The sequence below is a fragment of the Mercenaria mercenaria genome, chromosome 5 (assembly GCF_021730395.1).
Source record: "Mercenaria mercenaria strain notata chromosome 5, MADL_Memer_1, whole genome shotgun sequence".
Taxonomy (NCBI): Eukaryota; Metazoa; Mollusca; class Bivalvia; order Venerida; family Veneridae; genus Mercenaria; species Mercenaria mercenaria.
The window spans coordinates 85,092,794-85,112,350 of NC_069365.1; the positions used below are offsets into that span (position 1 = coordinate 85,092,794).

General features: G+C 37.1%; 1 long non-coding RNA gene and 1 other non-coding gene across 2 annotated transcripts; one reads left to right on the forward strand and one right to left on the reverse strand.

Moving 5' to 3' along the window:
• Positions 1 to 4,487: 4,487 nt before the first annotated feature.
• LOC128557191 (uncharacterized) lies at positions 4,488 to 14,511 on the reverse strand. Its single transcript, XR_008371100.1, has 3 exons — positions 14,439 to 14,511; positions 13,303 to 13,446; positions 4,488 to 4,709 (listed from the first exon to the last, which is right to left on the reverse strand). It is a non-coding gene; the product is annotated as an uncharacterized LOC128557191 (long non-coding RNA).
• Positions 12,782 to 12,853, forward strand: Trnas-gcu (transfer RNA serine (anticodon GCU)). The gene has a single exon. It is a non-coding gene; the product is annotated as a tRNA-Ser (tRNA).
• Positions 14,512 to 19,557: the final 5,046 nt, after the last annotated feature.

Sequence of the window (19,557 nt, forward strand, 5' to 3'; positions counted from 1 at the left end):
AAATATGCTGCTCTTGATTTTATTATTTCTTCATTGTTGATAGACATTAGAACAGTAAGTGTTTTTTTAGTTAGTTATGATATATATTTTTTAGCTTTGGCTCATGGTGAGCTTTTGTGGCCGCTTGATGTTCGTCGACCGTCATGCGTCGTCCGTCGTCCGTCCGTCAACATTTTCTAAATAAAATCTTCTTCTTGAAATCCACATCAGTTTTGCACACCATTCTTAAACCTGACTTTTAATGAACATGAATGTGACCTACTGACCTACTTTCTTAATAATTTGGCATCAGTTTGACATTTGAATTAGTTCACACAACTGGAAAAGGATTCAATGCTTACTGATATTTGACTTTCTTACCTGATCTTTTACACTTGTCTTTGTAGCTCATATTACTCAGGTGAGCGATTCAGGGGCATCAAGACCCTCTTGTTTTGATATATGTAGCATACGTAGTTCTGAATAAAAAATTATCAGAAAATGGTAATCATCTTCTACAGAGTTGGAATTGCACATTTAACATTGAATTTCTCTGTTTGGTCTTGGCACATTAATATATCTACCTCTTTCAATTTCTAAATCATGCAAACGTAATCTAAATTTAACAAATCTGCATCTATTTTTAACAAATCTGCATCTATTTTTAACAACGAGAACATCAAGCTACATTTCATAATTGAATTTGTTCTTAAACAACACAATTTGAAATTTTTAACATTTTTATGTACTGCTACACCATTCCTGTATAAATATGTTTTTCAATCTATTTTCAAACGTTTTCAGATTGAACAAAGATAAGCTCATATGTAACCAAAACCATGACTTTTAAACAGTGCCTAATGGAAGATACTCAGTTGTTATGACCATTTGTGTCATCATTTAACATCGTGTTGTAAGATTTCTTGACCAATCGGCTATTTTGCATTTTTATAATCTTCAGCCAATATTCAAGGATAAATCTCGTATATTTTATCCTAGATAGATTTGAGTGTCCAACCTGTATGCCTCTGAATTGGTTTACGTTTTAAACTGTATATTTTGCTGACTGTCTATGTGAAACCAAACTTTGTAGTCCTGTTTATCGCCATATAACCTTTACTGTGTTGTTGCGCCGTAAAACCCAAATAAATAAATAAATAAATAAATTATTTGTTTTTCGTAATAAATGATTTCCTTTTTACATTGATTTAGAAATATCTCCTCATGATTCACAAAATAATATCATGTATGTATCTTAGAATGCAATTTTTGTTTTTACTTTATTATATGTACAAGATAAACCGGTAAAATAACCGGTTTCAACTGTTTCTTATTAAACGGCAAATAAACGTTTAGAGCAAACATTCTTGCTTGTTTCCAAAGTCCGTTGAAATTAATTTTACTTAAGAAACCAAAGTGTATCTGGTGACATTCCTATTTCTTCTGAATTATCTTTCACATATAACAGTAAGTCAATGTCATTTTCAAGAATATCTTTACAGTACAAATATTATTGCATGCTCTTACATAGTATGAACAAGGTGCACCCGGAATGTTAGTAAAAATCACCGATTATACTAAAATCAGTTGGATGACTTCCTTAAATTCAAAAACCCTGATAGGCATTCAAGCAAAGAACAGTGAATTTCACCTTAAGCACTTGGCAGTTTGTCCTTTTGAACAAGACGGACTCTCTAAATATCTTATTCAACAGTTTAACAGTAAGGTCACTCTGCTACTAAAGCGAATTTTATTAACCTTATAGCCTCATAAGGGCAAGTCTACACTGCTTGAAGGTTCTAAAATGTTTGATATTTAATAAATAAATTCATAATAAATAGATAGATGATAAGAATGGATAAACAAAACGTTATATCAATTCCGGTCCATCTTGACGGGAAGGTATAACGGTAGGGTTTTTGTTTAACGAAAACGAAAAAGACCGAAGCCCTCGAATTGCATTGAGACTGTTTTACCTTGTTTTCTGTGCGAACAATTGCAATTGCATTAGCAAGTTTGAAACCAGTGTCGTTTGAGCTGTCGTAAGGATCCTTCGTCGTTGAGTTGTTGACTTGGAGCTGCGGCTGCAAACCTATATATTGTTTTTGGTTATTTTACCTCCCCAAATGTAGTCCGGTCTACTATAAGAAGTCGGGAAGTAGAAGTGTTTAAAGGAGTATCTGGCTTTAGACTGCTTCTGTGTATGTTTACACTGCTTAGTCATGTTTGCGACAAAAGACAGAGAAGTCGACTACTTCCGGTTTCGTCAGATTTAAATAGTAACAAAGGAAAACCCATCAAGTTGATACAGAATGTTTTCGGTTTGATGCGAACTGTTTGTTTTGATAATAAGCTGCTATAGTTGCAGTCTTTGATATAGTTCCTAGATTGCAAAACCGGTCAAGCCTTTCCTTTTAAAAGGAAACTTTATTTATAATTATGTTTTATAGACTGTCGACTTGACTTTTTATTTTCTGATGATATAATCTTGAATATTGTGCATTTTTAACAATTGACAGAATGTAATTGAAAACGTCCAATATGTTTTAGAAAATTCTTTACAATTTCTACATGTTTCAGTGAACTATTAATATATTTTGAACGAAAACATTCCCATATCTAGAAGACTGTTTTTACGTGACAAGATCAAAGAAAACATGAATTATTAATCTGCAAGTAAACCCATGAAATGGTGCAGTTACCTCCATATATTCTGACATCGCACAAGACAAGTTGTGTACCATTAGTTGCTAGTCGTATTCTGAGCTGATTTCCAACAATTGGTTTGTTACATGTTACATCAATATTTGTTGTTCTCGGTGAGGAATTTGCATGTTTATAACACACTTCTTGACTAGCAAAGCCATTTCCATATCTGCTATGGAATGCTTGATTTTCAACCATTACCTCAAAATTCTTGAAATAATCTACAATAGAGTTTGTAAGATATATCTTAATGCAATTTGAAAAAAATCTAAATCAAACTAAGAAAATCTCGTAAATAAAACACTCACAGCTTGTGATGATCACGTGACAAAACAATTGCTAACGCAACATTACGTTCCATATAGCGAAGATGCTATCTTTTTTAAACAACTCCTCGTACGAAATTTGATAGGAAAGCAAAAAAAATATATATATCAAATACGAATGTTGAACTTTGCTGTTACTGTGCAATTAAAATTATATTACTGTTTCAATTTCAGCTAACTTTTTTTGTGTATTTGCACACGTTTAAAAGTGTTTTATAGTTACAGAATACATTCCAAAAGTGCAAGCATTGTTGTAAATAAAACAAACAAAAAACCCTTTCCAACAATATGGGATCAAATATTGTTACAAACTTTATATGAAGACATAAACTGATAAATCTTTGGAAAGTGTTGCATAAAATGGGTTCGTATAGTTTTATTAAAACAACCAGCGTAACAGTTTTTCTGGTCTTTACGGAAAAAAAGAGTTCCAAAGTCCCGTGTAGTTCTGGAAATGTTCCGTTCGCTTCTAGTCTTTGGTAGAACTAATAACATAATATCTTCTGGTCCTAGCTAGGTTTCTGACCGCCCTGTTCACTTTTATCATATCACTGATGTAAATTTGGAATTGATCTTGCAGAGGAATGTACTGTACCTTACCCTGTTGCACATGTGGAGCTGACGTGGCTCCTTAAAAACGGCTGGGACCTCTTAGTAATAAGCGAGAGCTGATAAGTTCTGGACATGTTCAGTTTCTACAATGTCGTTTTATGTTTTCTACTCAAGCAGGGGTTACAGTGAGGTAGCAAGGAAATTGACAAGGAAATTCACTGCTTTTCTGGTATTATGTGACCTATTCCTTTTACAGCCTTGCGCAGAGTTGTTTTATTGTTACATATTTTATTGTTACATATTGAAATTGGAGAATAACTTTTCAACGATTTGTGGATTTTATCAAAGAGTAAGTAAAACGTAACACTGCGTGTGTCATAAGACACAAATCTAGTTTAATTTAAAACGTCTTTATCACAAGCCTTATTGTTCTCAAACGAACTTTTACAGTCAATAGGGTGTTTACCGTAAGCTATACTACTTTTAAATAATAAGTCCAAATGCTATTGATAAATATCTCGAAACTTCACTAGTATTTAGATATTCATTAGCAAAGCATGTGTACTTGAATGTCGTAATAATATGCAAACTACCACGCGAAACACATGATGGTGAGGCATTGCATATTAAATTCTGGTATGTAAAGGATTCTTTTAACTTATTAATCTGATTAAGACGTAGTTAATATATGATTAAATATCGAGCATAATATGTTTTTATTAACCTCTCCAAACAAACAGATATTAGGTAGAACGAGTAAATATACAACTGACTACTGTCATGTTTGAGACAATTTCATAAGAAAAATATGTGAGAAGAAAACGCTATCTTTGAATGTGTTTAATATATGTTCAACCAAATTTAGAGTGAAATAACTTTGAAGTGTATAATATGTTAATGCGATGCTACTTTACCTACCTAAGGACTCTTTGCTTGTAATAAAAGAGATATTCCTGATTTTGTATTTATCTTTAAGCCAGAGTCTCCACCAAGGAATGTGCCTTGACATATTTGCAAAGTTTGTTTGACTACATGTCAATAAATCTCTATCAACAGCCAGCAGAGCAAGTCGTCTCTGTGGTATATTACTTAGGTGACGTGTCACCATTTCGCTTTGATCCTTCTCCCCTGCAGGTATTATATTGTCTGAAAAACAAATCAATCTGTAACAAAAAATGGTGCAAAAATTAAGTAATAACCAATTTTAACACACTTTCTTATATCTGCTAGGTTTGTGTTTATCGCAGCTTGGGACAAAGTGCTCAAGGGGAGCTAATGTGCTTGCAGTCTGTCGTCGTCAGTAGTCTTTCGTGCATCGGCAATAGTTTAACTGTAACTGTTAAAATAATATGTGCTCAAAATAATAATACAATCGTCGGAACATGATCAAGATATTTGATTCTATGAAAACTATAGCGTATTTATCTGACTTCATACACTTGGTGACTGTGTTACTTGATATACGTGAAACCAGGATAGAATATATGTCTACATTAAATCAATGTGAAGATTGAAACTAGACAGATCATATTGGGTCTAAATCTATATCACCAAAGATTTATAGAAAAAAACCTTGTTAACATTGCAAAGACAATGTTTGTTAATATAATATATTTCAAAGTTATTAGATATATGGCGAAACAATTTGTTTATGTATTCGGGTAAAGTATAAATCAAAATCGTACTTTTTTGCATTTACAAAATAACTTTAATTCTGGTTTATTGACAGATGAGATTGTGTTGATTTTGTTGCTTTTTGCTGCTGATGATTTTCAGAATAGCCTCGATTTACTTTATACATATTGTGATAACTGGGGTCTTGAAGTAAACACTTTAAAAAAAAGTTGTCTTTAGGAAAAGGGGCAGAACGTTTGAAAGAAAGTGGTGGCTATATAATGGCAATCCTATTAAAGTGAAGGTCTTGGTACTGTTTTTTTTTAACTATACTGGTAACTTTGCATTAAATGTAGAGCATTTGATCGGCAATTTGAAGCTTCAAATGCTCTGTATTTGTTGATGTCTAAAAGTAAAACAAACTGATCTGAATCCAATGTTATTGCGTCAGCTGTTTGACCCATTGGTAGGCTCTATTTTGTCATACTCTTAAGAGTATTCACATGAATTTTGCAAACGAATTTTAAATGTTAGACCAGTGCATGTAATGGAAGTATTTTGACGTATTGCCTAAAAATCTTTGATTCAACATTATCTGCACACGCTCTTGGAATCCAAACTGGTAGCAATGGTCAAAGCAGAAAGCCACGCGACGAAAGATGCTGTATATGTTGCGAATGCCATTTCATCTTAATATGCCAGTGTTACATAAATATAAGAAAGAAATATCTTAAGGTATTGGACCCCTAATAGTAATGTTTAAAAATGGCATTTGCTTGGTATATTCTTAAAGTTGACCGTGTTTCGCTCTGTGTTGCAAGTTTTAAACAACTTTTACCGTGCCTTTTTCTATAAATTTTGTATAACTTATGGTAATTCCTCAAGCTTAAGTAAATGCAAATTTCTAAGTGATGGCCACTGTCCAAAACGTTTGCATGGAAATCATTATTCCACTCATTTTGATAAAAGAAACATTAAACTATTGGTAAACAATTGTAAAACACAAAATAAAACTGTCAATAGCATTTTTTTTCTAGGGTGCCTAAAGTAAACGGATTTAATGTGGCAGAATTTTAACTCCAACATTGAAAAATTAAGGTCGAGTCCTGTTGGACTGTTTAAAATTTTGCTCACTTCATTCAAAAATAACTTTAGGGCAGAAGTAAAACCTACCTTCCACAATATGTAATCTAAAGAGTAAATGCAAAATAGAGAACTTTCACCGCATGTAACTCAGTACTTTAAGGATAACATGGTGTAATAGGCCTCAATTTCACCAAATGCGTGCATACATCTTAATAATGTAAGCTTTAAAAATGTCAGACAATAGAAATGAGGTGCAGATTACCTCCCCTGATATTTTTTCATGAGTTTTCTCCCCCTGAAAAATCGAAAAATCATGATTTTCTCTTTTTCCCTACGGGGAAATTTAATTTCTTTTTGATATTTTTATCAGAATCATATAATGCAGCTTTCTACCGCAATTTTTTCTCGAAACTCAAGTTCACATTCTCATAATCAAAGAAATTATATATTTCCCATAGGCATCAATGTTAACTTCAATACCGATTATCTCTCCACCACAAACACAAGAAATGTTTTTATTAATCTAGCTAAATAAATTAAAAAATCCATTGAAATAAAAATTACTATTGTTAACGTTAATGGTTGATTGTAGCTTTGTGCCTAATATACTTGAATGTACAAATATATTACAGATGTTACTGCTTACTTGACAGATCAATTTGTAGCCAAATACTATAAGAATCAGTATATATTTAGATAGATAATGAATTGTTGTTCATACTTCTAGAAATTACACTTACTGATTTGTCTCTAATCTAAACATACATTTATACATACATTGCATGTCTGTCATACATATTTTTATCTGTTTTATTAAAATGCAGTTTATTTTGTTAATAAGGTAATATGACTTATAGGCGCATTTAGGTGGGTGCATTTTGTACTTATGTTATATTGTAATGCACGTGTCACTTATAGTAAATAATTTCTTACCCTATCTTATATGTTTCGGTGCAGGCTACGATAACTGTATAAAATCTCATGTATTCTTCATCCTCAACATTGTGTTAACTTACACTTTTACAAGTCATTACACGTCTAATTGTATATTATATATATGTACATGATGATGTACTATGTACAAGTCAAAATAAAACGTATGTTCTCTTATATCTTGGTTGCGCAGGACAGGCAAAGGGAGGTAATAATATTTTTTCTAACAAGTATTCCTAATGAATTTCAGCTAATTATATTTTTGTAATGCAAACTGTTAGGAATTAAATATGATAAGTCACATATTTATATCATTTCTTAGGCAAAAGTAACGTTTATCAAATTTATAATGATGCTAGAATAACTTTATCTTAGTTGGGCAACAAGGGTAGAATCGTCGAGCAGTGATCTAAAGTAGACTGGTCCTTATGAGACAATATGTTAAAGTTTCATAATGCTCTTAATATTATGTTAAAAACAGATAATGTTGCTGTCCAAATAGACAATGTTAGAAAAATGCTACTTTCAATATTACACATGAAATTATGAAGTCAATGTCACAAAGGGAGATAATCAAAATAGTGCACTCTATAGTTATTTCTATCACGTAAATCAAATAGTCAAACCTTTAACAAATACATGATAAACAATGATCAAACATTGGGTTTTAAAAGAAAATAATATATTTTATGTTCATAATTTCAAAATATTTGGCAGCCACATTTTAATCAAAGTCATTATGAAACTTTAAAAAAACTTTGTTTTAGTATCATAGCGGCCTTATTATCGATTTGAACAATACAGCTGGAGAACCCTTCTTGTTAAAAAGGACTCACTGCCGTGTGTTTCAAATTCAATGTTCTCTGTTCGAAAGTCCATAAGGGATAGAGAATTCCTTCTTGTAAGGAAGCTATAAAACTTTCTTAAGGAACTAAGACAGAACTAAGTACCCACATGTTACGGAAATACATTCCGGGTGCACCTTTGGTAAAACATTTACTATAAACGGTAAAAAGTATGTCCTAATTTGTGTAGTTTAAGATTACTTTAAAACGAATACTGTTATATAGAAAAGGTCGTTCAGACAATAAACAACTGTCACCAGATAAATCTCAAATTTCAAATGGAAAATTACATTCCAATATAACCTATATATTATGTTGAGACGAGATATTTCTATATACATGTAAAACAATTATCAGGAAAACTTAATAAAAAAAGTGCCAGCAAAACATAAATAGTTTAAACGTAAACAAATCAGGAGAGAGCAGGCTGTGAGCTTTATCCTTTAAGTTTTTCATTAGAACATGTTTCTATTATTTGCTTTGCTTATTGTGTGTGCAGCTATATTTTAGATATAAAATGCAATTCTAGCCCCAGTATCATTCACTATTTTTCGATGTTGTAATGTAATGTCCCGAAACCTTAAACGACTTGCCTTTTCTTATGAGCTCCTTTATTTTAAATAATCCGCAAGCCTGTGATACCGTTAAGTGTTTACTACGCTAAGACATCTTACAATAAAAGCTGTCTGTGACTTATAAAACAAAAGGGCCAACAAATAAAACTTAAATGAACTTAAACAAAAACAAATATACTTACAACCTTGATAGGTAATCGATCCTGCGCAAAGCGACGAAAATCGGGATCGATCCCTCTACGGTAACATGCGATATAACGAATGAGATACTATCAAATTAAAAAATGTGTACTTCCGGCACGTGCACAGAGCGTGTGACTTCGGATTTATTTTGGAAGAATACGCTTTTTTCTTGTGCCTAATAAGCGTCTACATAACTTGTCCGAACCGCAACGTCTTGCACATCAGTACAAATATGGGCAGTGTTGTTTTTATTCCAAAATCTGCCTTTAAATTGATAGGAATCGATCCTGCGCGAAGCGCCGAAACTCAGGATCGATCTGTCTACGGTAAAATAAGGTGGGTCTAGTGGTAACACGCTTGTCTGTCAATTCAGAGGTCCGGGGTTCGAATCCCGGTCCAGGCACTGGAAATTTCTGAGATGCTCTTGAGTGTCTCCCACCTAACTTAGAGGCCTGTACTGGTTCTTTCCATGAAAGACGGCTTTGCGTGTATCAGTGCTATACACTGGGCACTTTAAAGAACCAGACTGCCTATTCGAAAGAGCTAGGCTAAGTTAGCCGGACAAGTCTGTATCTAAAATGGATTTCTCTCCATCTGTTCTGGGGGCTTTATCTCACTCTGTCCCTCTGGTCAGATCGCTCTGTGTCTGTACTAGTAGAGGATGAATTTAGCGCCCTGTGTTGCTGCGTTTGCTATATGTAAAGCGCCTTTGAACGTGTTTATCATGAAAGGGCGCTATATAAATCTGGTATAATAATAATAATAATAACATGCGATATACCGTATGAGATATTTACTATCGACTTGCAAATTGTGTACTTCGGTCCGTGCCGTCATTAGACAGTTCTTTTCAAATGTTATGGAATGAGTTGAAATAGAGAAAAGTGGAAACTTCACATGTCGCTCAACACGACAAAAACGAAAATTTTGCAGGCTCAGATTGATTGAGCCTGTTTATGGACGGTAGTAGAAATGCATGCCACCGTCCACGCCCTCTAGCCCCGGGTTGAGCAGAACTCAACATTTACACATGCTAAAAGTACAAAAAAACAATTTAAAGACATCCGCAGGTGTATTCAAACGGCGGTGAACATGGAACCTTCAATGATACACGTGTTGAGGCGTGTAATTCCATGAAGAGCGGCGTTTGGTCCCCAGATAAACTAAAGGGTTTGCCCCAAACGCGAAAACAATGGGTAGAACTAAACAAACTGGAATTTAGGAAGGGGATCTGAGGTTATGGAGCCTGCGTATCACAGGAACTGTCAAAAGACAAAATTAAAAAGCAGGCACCTTATCCAAGGGGTGATAAAACAATACCCAAGGCTATGAAAGCGGGAGTATTGGAACCACCCAGGCCGAAACTGTCATGTTGAGAAACTTAACAGTACCAATAACACGACATACAAGTCGTGCTGAACGATCTGAGAAGATCGAAATATAACAGCCCTGATTAGATGTACGGGGACACTTTTTACGGCCGCCACACGGCACAAACAACGCTGCTGTGATAATAAAATAGAGAAAAGTGGAAACTTCACATGTCGCTCAACACGAAAAAAAACGAAAATGTTGCCGACTCGGTTTGATTGAGCCTGTTCATGGACGGTAGTGGAAATGCATGCCACCGTCCACGCCCTCTAGCCCCGGGTTGAGCAGAATCCAACATTTACACATGCTAAAAGTACAAAAAACAATTTAGAGACATCCGAAGATGTATTCAAACGGCGGTGAACATATAACCTTCAATGACACACGTGTTGAGGCGTGTAATTCCATGAAGAGCGGCGTTTGGTCCCCCAGATAAACTAAAGTGTTTGCCCCAAACGAGAATACAATGGGCAGAAGTCGGGTCAGTTCCCGATGAGGCAGTGCCTTATTTCATATTAGAATCTTACGAGGACATTTTATATATAATTGTGTTTCTGTAAGCTGGTCATGTATACCATAACAAAATTTACACTTAGTAAGATTTGCAATTGTTGCACTATTCAAATCATTTAAACCCGATGTTTTACCAATTCACCAAACCACCAGCTAATACAGCGAATGTAGTGTACCGCTTGAAAGCGAGACAAATAAAATATGATAATAATATTATTAATAGCAGACTCCGTTTGATTGAGTCTGTTCATGAGGGGTAATGAAATATGTAACATCCCTCACGTTCCCCAATCGACGGCTTCAGCGGAATCTATTACAGTAAAATCGAATAAATACTATGATCCCAAAGTACCAGAAAATATAGCAATACTGAGTCCAAATACGGGGAGACTTTTTACAGCCGCCACACGGCACTTAAAGACTGCTGTTGTGAAATAATAAAATTAACGGAGAATGCACGAGGTAACAAAATGGATATCATATAGTGGTAAGGTCAAGGAAAGATGATTAAATGCAACTTTATAGCTTACTTTTCAATCCTATGACATTATTATATATAAATATGTAACGCATTTTTGAAAATGAATATTGTTTAAATCTAGGAAAAGCCTGAATGCAACCTGTTTCTTTATTGTCGAAATTATTATGTCAACTTGTCGGCTACAGATATAAACACACAAGATAGCAAGATGCAATATTTGCCATTGAGAGTGGAAAGTCTCCAGCATAAGAGAACACTGTTTTCAGGAAGGTACGTAAATTTAAAGATAATCAGTCATTTCTTAAAGACAGGACTCGCCCTGGCAGGCCAAGAGAAGCAGTGACGTTAAAGAACATTGCTGCTGTAAGACGTCTGATTGATGAAGACAAAAGGTTCTCGGTGTCAGAGAAAGCGTCTGTTGTATCATATTTCAACGAGAGAACTCATGAGATTCTCACCGAGCACTCAGGTTTAAGGAAGGTTTGTGCCCCACTGGTGCCTCACGTGTAATAAAAGGAGCAAAAGGCCAATATAGTCAAATGTGCGAAAGAAACGCTGAAAAGGTTCTCAAATTTAGATGATCGTCATAGTCATGGCTCTTAACAGGAGATGAGACCTGGATATACTTTTACGTCATAGCGTCGCGCTGACAATATACAAGGTGACCACATACCAGTATTTACAAACAGAACTCAGCGGGCACTGTAAAAATTCCTATACTGTCAGGAAAGTCAGTCACTGGAGAGTTTTATAAAGACAAACAACTGAAAGTTGTAGTTGTTAAATGAAAATATATATAAAAATTGAGTCCAAAGACTGGTCTTTGTCGTCTTCATTTGATCCATGACGATGCTGCGACTCACAAAAATGCCATCTTTAAATAGTTTTTGAGAGATGAAAAATTCCTCTTTCCAAAGGTGGAAAAGATGCTGGTTTGACACAAATATTTATCGAATAAAGCGCTTTGAAGTAACATTTTCCGTTACTAAAGACTGTTCCAATGGGAGACTACTCTGCTGCGTTCACCTCTAGAGTTTTTCGACTGGAAGTGAAGGGCGAATTCTTTGAATGGATAATTTTAATTTTAATTCTTTATATAGACGGTAAACCATATTCGAGCTTTATTTTATCATTTTTAGAATGGCTCTTGTATTGCTACTGTCGCCGGGCTACCCAGTTGTTCACCAACATTTGCTTCCCTTACATCTTTTAATTCATCTTACATACTGGTTTTCCCCGCATGAGATTATCAACCAGTCACATTTGTCTGATTGATATCCGCCATGTTTTGAAACATAAACAAGCCCATTTTGTGCTGAAAACTATTAACATCCATTTTTTAAGGTTATATATATAAATATATCTACAGGTGCGTATCTGTCCATGAAAATATACTGAAAACCTTTCCACCCGTGATGTTAACATTACCGATGGGCAGCCCGGCGACAGTGGCGCCAACTGTTGGGCCGTGACGGCATTACACTGGTTAGTCTCCGACGCCTGTGATTGTTTATACATAAAGTACCCGCTAAAAGTCGAGGACGAATTTCAAAAATGGTGGGAAAATATTTCACGGTAAAGAATTTGAACATTAAAATGAGGAGGAAATGTCAAGGCGGCCTGGTAGCTCAATCGGTAGAGCATCGGAACGCTATTCCGAGGCCCCGGGTTCGAGTCCCGGTCTGGCTGCACATTTTTCTGAGACACTACCCCAATCTGACTAAAGTACCTGATCTTCCTAAATGTTAGATCTGATTGCGACCAATTCAAATTCGTCTTTCTGTATAATCGGATTTCAAATATCGGATCTATTTATATTTGAACCAATCAGAAGCCAACGACTTGTCTCAACAAACGTTTGGCTTAAAGGGACTTGACTCCAGATTTAGGTAAAATATCTTTAGAAGTTTCATAGTATTATGAACATAAAACATGAGCATTTGTTTCTTACAAAATGCGAAATCAACGCATTGCTCTGATTTGCTAGCGGAAAGGTCGCCTGAACGTGACCTTCTGTATCTTCAGATCCATTACGCAGCGTTAATAGGAGATGATTTTAATTAGACTGATTGCTACCTCTTCATATAATTTGTTACCTTTGTATATGTGTAATAAATGAACATGTAATAAATACTCACTTCTTTGACATCCAGGCCCTACCCAGTCAAAGTCACAACCTGAGGGACAGTTTCCTGTGCTGCTGTTACATTGTTCATTATTCATACAATGGCACTCGAAGTCACAGTTTGGTCCAAAATGGTTGCTAGAACTACACTGTGTGTCTGAAATAATATTGATGTACATTCAAGCGTAATTGCTAAGGGACTGGCTGTTAACGTTATGAACAGGGCTGCAATATTTGGATATAGACGCTACCAAAATAATTCTTCATTCTTACCTCTTTATTTAAGTTCAGAAACATAACCATGGCAACAATTAAAGAGAGACAGATTTTCAGTTATTTTATCTACGATTATAAGACCTTCGATTTTGCACTTTTTAGTACAGACAAACCATAAATATAGAATCATTGGAGGTTATGTCGAATATAAATCTCAATATGAGACACTTGCTTTTCGCACCTCCTTCTGTCAGAGGCACACACCTCCGAAAACTCATTTTTGAAATTGCCATTTTTCGTTCAGTTTTAAATTAAAATAGGATTTTTTGGGGGGTTTAAGTGTTTTCTGTTTATTTTCTTTTATTTATAGTAACAAAAATTGTTTATTTTCAAGTACATCCATGCACTTAGACTTCTGTCATCTCAATAAAACGCTCTTTATTCTTATGTTCTTATGAAACCAGAAAAAAATGGTACATAATTTATCTTTATACGAATGCAAAATTGAACTTTAGATATTTAAATTATAAGCTGGAAATATGCTTCTGTCCTAAACAATATATAGAAAAACTCTAAAGATATTTTAAAGTATGTTTTAACAGGAAACAAACAAATGTTATAATTATTTAATGAAATAAAAAACTCAAATTAAAACGTTTGGTCAGCATATTATTTTATGTACATGTAAGTATAATTATAACATGACGTCACAGAGGTAGAAAGATAACAAGTCAGTAAATAACCTTTTATACTAAAAGTTCAGGATGCGTCTTCATAACATTTCTTAAGCCAGGCCTCGCCCCTGCTTTATGTACCCTTAGAAGATTGCCATTGTATTTAGTTTTCAAACTTACCAATGTTTCTCTTTTTCAGTATAACTGTCATCAAATTCATTTGTAATGTCTTAAGCAGTAGAAGAAAGAAAATAATTACCTGAACCTTTAAAACAAAAACAGAGTAAAGCAAAACTTAATCCGTATTTGAAAAAGAAACACGTCGCCATTCCTACTTCCTGATGTGCTATATCTTACTGAAACCTTTTAACATTAGTTATACAAAATTGTTTATTCGGTTTTCTTCCGCATTCAAACATTTCACAATTACACATTTACAAACTTCAAAAATAAAAACACAATAGTAAAATGGATGATTTACATTTGCTTTTGTTTCCATTTCAATTTACGTTGATTAAATTTCAGCGGAATGACATGAATATAAAGATTCATCATACATGCATGAAAACAAACAACAGTGATGTCTTTATATACGACAGAGCATAACTACCAGGTGTATGTTATTTATTTTATTATGTTTTATTTTGAGATTTCGAATCACTCAGTCGAATTTTCAAAATAGACTATTATTAAGTCATTCCTTAATGAAAACATGCACTAAGTCGAAATTCACCAGTTTAACCATATTTAACTTTTAAAGTTTTCGACTTAACTTGAGCTTATTTGGCAAGGAAATATAGGCAAATTCTACATGAACGTATAGTAAAGAGTGCGACCAAGACGGTATACCTTGACCGAATGACCGGGAAGTTTTCGACTAGTTCAACCATACTCTTGATATCTTGAAAGTCTCACGACGTAACAGAAAATTAAATAGGATAGAGTTTTAAAATAAAATCCCAGGTGCCTGAGGCGGAATTCGTACGGGTGGGAGTACTATGCTCCAACCACTGAGCCAAAGTGTCGACTCCCCGACGCAGTTGTCAAGAATTGGTTTTAAACCTAAAAGCTCTACGTAAGCGACCGTAACACTTCCCCTCTTCAAATGAATCATCATTTATGATGATGTGTAAGCCATTTTTGCTTAGGACGTACCATTTTCTACGAGGCCTGTACTGGTTCTTCCCAGGAAAGACGGCTTTACGTGTATCGGTGCTATACACCGGGCACATTAAAGACCCAGACTTTTTGCAACGAGCTAGGCGAAATTAGCCGGACAAGCCTGTACCTAAAAATGATTTCTCTATATCTGTTCTGTTGATTTTTTATCTCACTATGCCCCGCTCGTCAGATCGTTCTGTGTCTGTACTAGTAGAGGATAAATTTCGTGTTTTGCTGCGTTTGCTATATGAAAAGCGCCATTGAACGTGTTTAACATACAACAATACACAATACTTTTCGAACACCCCTTGTATACATAATTTCCATTTTGCGGTCAAGTCCCACCTTACGACTTATGACTTTGAAGGAGAAAGATCCCAAGTGCTTGAAGCGGGATTAGAATCCGGGTCGCACGAGTGGAAGTCAAATGCTCTAACCACTGTATTTATACTCAAACTACATAAGCAGGCGAAGAATAACAAAAAAACACGAGTAATTCTAACTTATTTATTTGGCAAAACTGGCTTGATACACCATGACTAAAACAATATGCTAAATTTAATTGCAGGTAACATAAATTAAGGCAATTGAAAGTATAAGTCTGGTGTAATCGAGCCAGTCTGCTGCAATCTTTCTTGGGGACGAGGCTATTTATGAATAGCCGAATGCCCGCAGAAAGTGCAGACCAACCCGAGACAGCCTGTATGGCATTGCTCAATGAGGTAAGGTGGTGGGGATGAATGGAGGTTGCAAGCCTCTGGAGTTCGAAATGCAACTGACAAAATCGTTAAACCGCGTGAAATGATATGCGTGCCGCTTCCAATGAATATTAAGCTATATGTCACATGACTCAGTTCTATATTTACTAGAGGTAGACCTAAGGAATCGAAATGAAAGCAGATGACCATTTATTTCATTTTTATATAAACCATGTTTATTATATAAACAACAATTTATGCTCAAACTACATAAGCAGGCGAAGAATAACCAAAAACACGAGTAATTCTAACTTATTTATTTGGCAAAACTGGCTTTATACATCATGACTAAAACAATACGCTAAATTTCATTGCAGGTAACATAAATTTAGATAATTGAACGTATAAGTCTGGTGTAATCGAACCAGTCTGCTGCAATCTTTCTTGGATTTATGAATAGCCGAATGCCCAAAAAGACCTCCGTGGCCGCATCTAACTGCAATTGGAAGCGGCAGGAAGGTTCAGCCCCTAGAAAGGTTGCTAAGACCCCATTGAGCAATACAAAAGGAGAATAACATAACAAAGCAGATGTAACAATATAAATAGTGCTAATAATGCAAAAAGTCGACATTGATAAGCCAGACTCTGTGCGAGCAAATGATGTTGAAGTCTATAGTCTACGATGGCAGACTATGGCATACATCACAAAGCCTAGGGTGGCAGGCTGCGGGCAAATGAAGTTGAAGTCTACAGTCTACGATGGCAGACTATGGCAGACATCAAAAAGCCTACGGTGGCAGGCTGCGGGCAACGGATGCAAAAATCTACGATGGCAGACTTGGTTGTTACAGCCTACGATGCCAGGCTGCGGGCAACGGATCCCGATGCATAGGTCTACGATGGCAGACCTGATGTTGAAGTCTACAGTCTACGATAGCAGTCTATGGAAGAAATCAACAAGCCTACGGTGGCAGGCTCCGGGCAACGGACGCAAACGTCTACGATGGCAGACTTGGTTGTTATAGCCTACGATGGCAGGCTGCGGGCAACGGATGCATAGGTCTACGATGGCATACCTGATGTTGAAGTCTACAGTTTACGATGGCAGACAATGGCAGAAATCAACCAGCCTACGATGGCAGGCTGCGGGCAACGGATGCAAAAATCGACGATGGAAGACTTGGTTGTTATAGCCTACGATGGCAGGTTGCGGGCAACGGTTGCATAGGTCTACGATGGCAGACCTGATGTTGAAGTCTACAGTCTACGATGGCAGACTATGGCAGAAATAAACAAGCCTACGGTGGCAGGCTGCGGGCAACGGATGCAAAAGTCTACGAGGGCAGACTTGGTTGTTATAGCCTACGATGGCAGGCTACGGGCAACGGATGCATAGGTCTATGATGGCAGACCTTACTGAAAAAGCCTACGATGGCAGGCTGCGGGCAAATGATGTTGAAGTCTACAGTCTACGATGGCAAACTATGGCAGACATCAAAAAATCCTACGACGGCAGGCTGCGAACATCGGATGCAGAAGTCTACGAAGACAGACTTGGTTGTTATAACCTACGGTGGAAGGCTGCGGGCAACGGATGCAAAAGTCTATGATGGCAGACTTGGTTGTTAAAGCCTACGATGGCAGGCTGCGGGCAACGGATGCAGAGGTCTACCATGGCAGACCTTACTGAAAAAGCCTACGATGGCAGGCTGCGGGCAAATGATGTCGAAGTCTACAGTCTACAACGGCAGACTATGGCTGACTTCCAAAAGCCTACGATGTCAGGCTGCGGACAACGGATGCAAAAGTCTACGATGGCAGACTTGGTTGTTATAGCCTACGATGGCAGGCTGCGGGCAACGGATGCAGAGGTCTACGATGGCAGACCTTATCGAATAAGCCTACGATGGCAGGCTGCGGGCAAATCATGTTGAATCTACATTCCACGGTGTCAGACTATGGCATGCTTAAAGCCTACGGTGTCAGGCTGCGGGCAACGGATGAAAAAGTCTACGAGGGCAGACTAAGTGGTAACAGCTTACGATGGCATGCTGCGGGCACCAGATGCATAGGTCTACGATAGCAGACCTTACTGAAAAAGCCTACGATGGGAGGCTGTGGGCAAATGATGTTGAAGTCTACAGTCTACGATGGCAGACTACGGCAAACTTCAAAAAGCCTACGGTGGCAGGCTGGGGGCAACGGATGCAAAAGTCTACGATGTCAGACTTGGTAGTAATACCCTACGATGGCAGGCTGCGGGCAACGATGCAAAAGTCTACGATGGCAGACTTGGCTGTGATAGCTAAGAATGGCAGGCTACGGGCAACGGATGCAGAGGTCTAGGATGGCAGACCTTATCGAACTAGCCTACGATGGGAGGCTTCGGGCAAATGATGTTAAAGTCTACAGTCCACGGTCCACGGTGCCAGACTATGGCAGACTTAAAAAGAATGACGATGACAGGCTGCGGCAACGGATGCAAAGTCAACGATAGCAGACTTAGTTGTTATAGCCTACGATGGGAGGCAGTGGGCAACGGATGCATAGGTATACGATAGCAAACCTTACTGAAAAAGCCCACGATTGAAAGCTGCGGGCAAATGATGTAGAAGTCTACGATGGCAGACTATGACAGACTTCAAAAAGCCTACGGTAGCAGGCTGCGGGAAACGGATGCAAAAGTCTCTGGTGGCAGACTTGATAGTAATAGCCTTTGATGACAGGCTACGGGCAACGGATGCAAAAGTCTACTTTGGCAGACTTGGTTGTTATAGCCTACGATGGCAGGCTTCGGACAACGGATGCAGAGATTTACAAAGGCAGACCTTATCGAACAAGCATACGATGGCAGGCCTCGGGCAAATGATGTTGAAGTCTACATTCCACGGAGGCAGACTATGGCAGACTGCGGACAACTGATGTAAAAGTCTCTGATAGCAGACTTGGTAGTAATAGCCTTTGCTAGCAGGCTGCGGGCAACGGAAGTAAATGTCTACACTGACAGACTTGGTTGTTATAGCATGGCAGGTTGCGGGCAAATGATGTTGAAGTCTATAGTCCGCGGTCCACGGTGCCAGACTATGGCAGACTTTAAAAAGCCGACGGTGACATGCTGCGGGCAATGGATGCAAAAGTCTACGATAGCAGACTTAGTTGTTATACCCTACGATGACAGTCTCCAGGCAACGGATGCATAGATCTACGATAGCAGACCATACTGAAAAAGCCTACGATGGCAGGCTACAGGCAAATGAAGTTGAAGTCTACAGTTCAAGGTGGCAGCCTATGTCATACTTCAAAAGCATGCGGTTGCTGGCTGTGGACAACAGATGCAAAGTCTACAATGGCAGACGAGGTCGTTATAGCCTAAGATGTCAGGCTGCGGGCAACGAATGCATGTCTAATATGGCAGACTAGATTGTATTAGCCTACAATGACAGGCTGCGGGCAACAGATGCAAACGTCTACAGCGGCAAACCTTATTAAAAGTCTACCACGGCAGTTGCGGGCAAATGA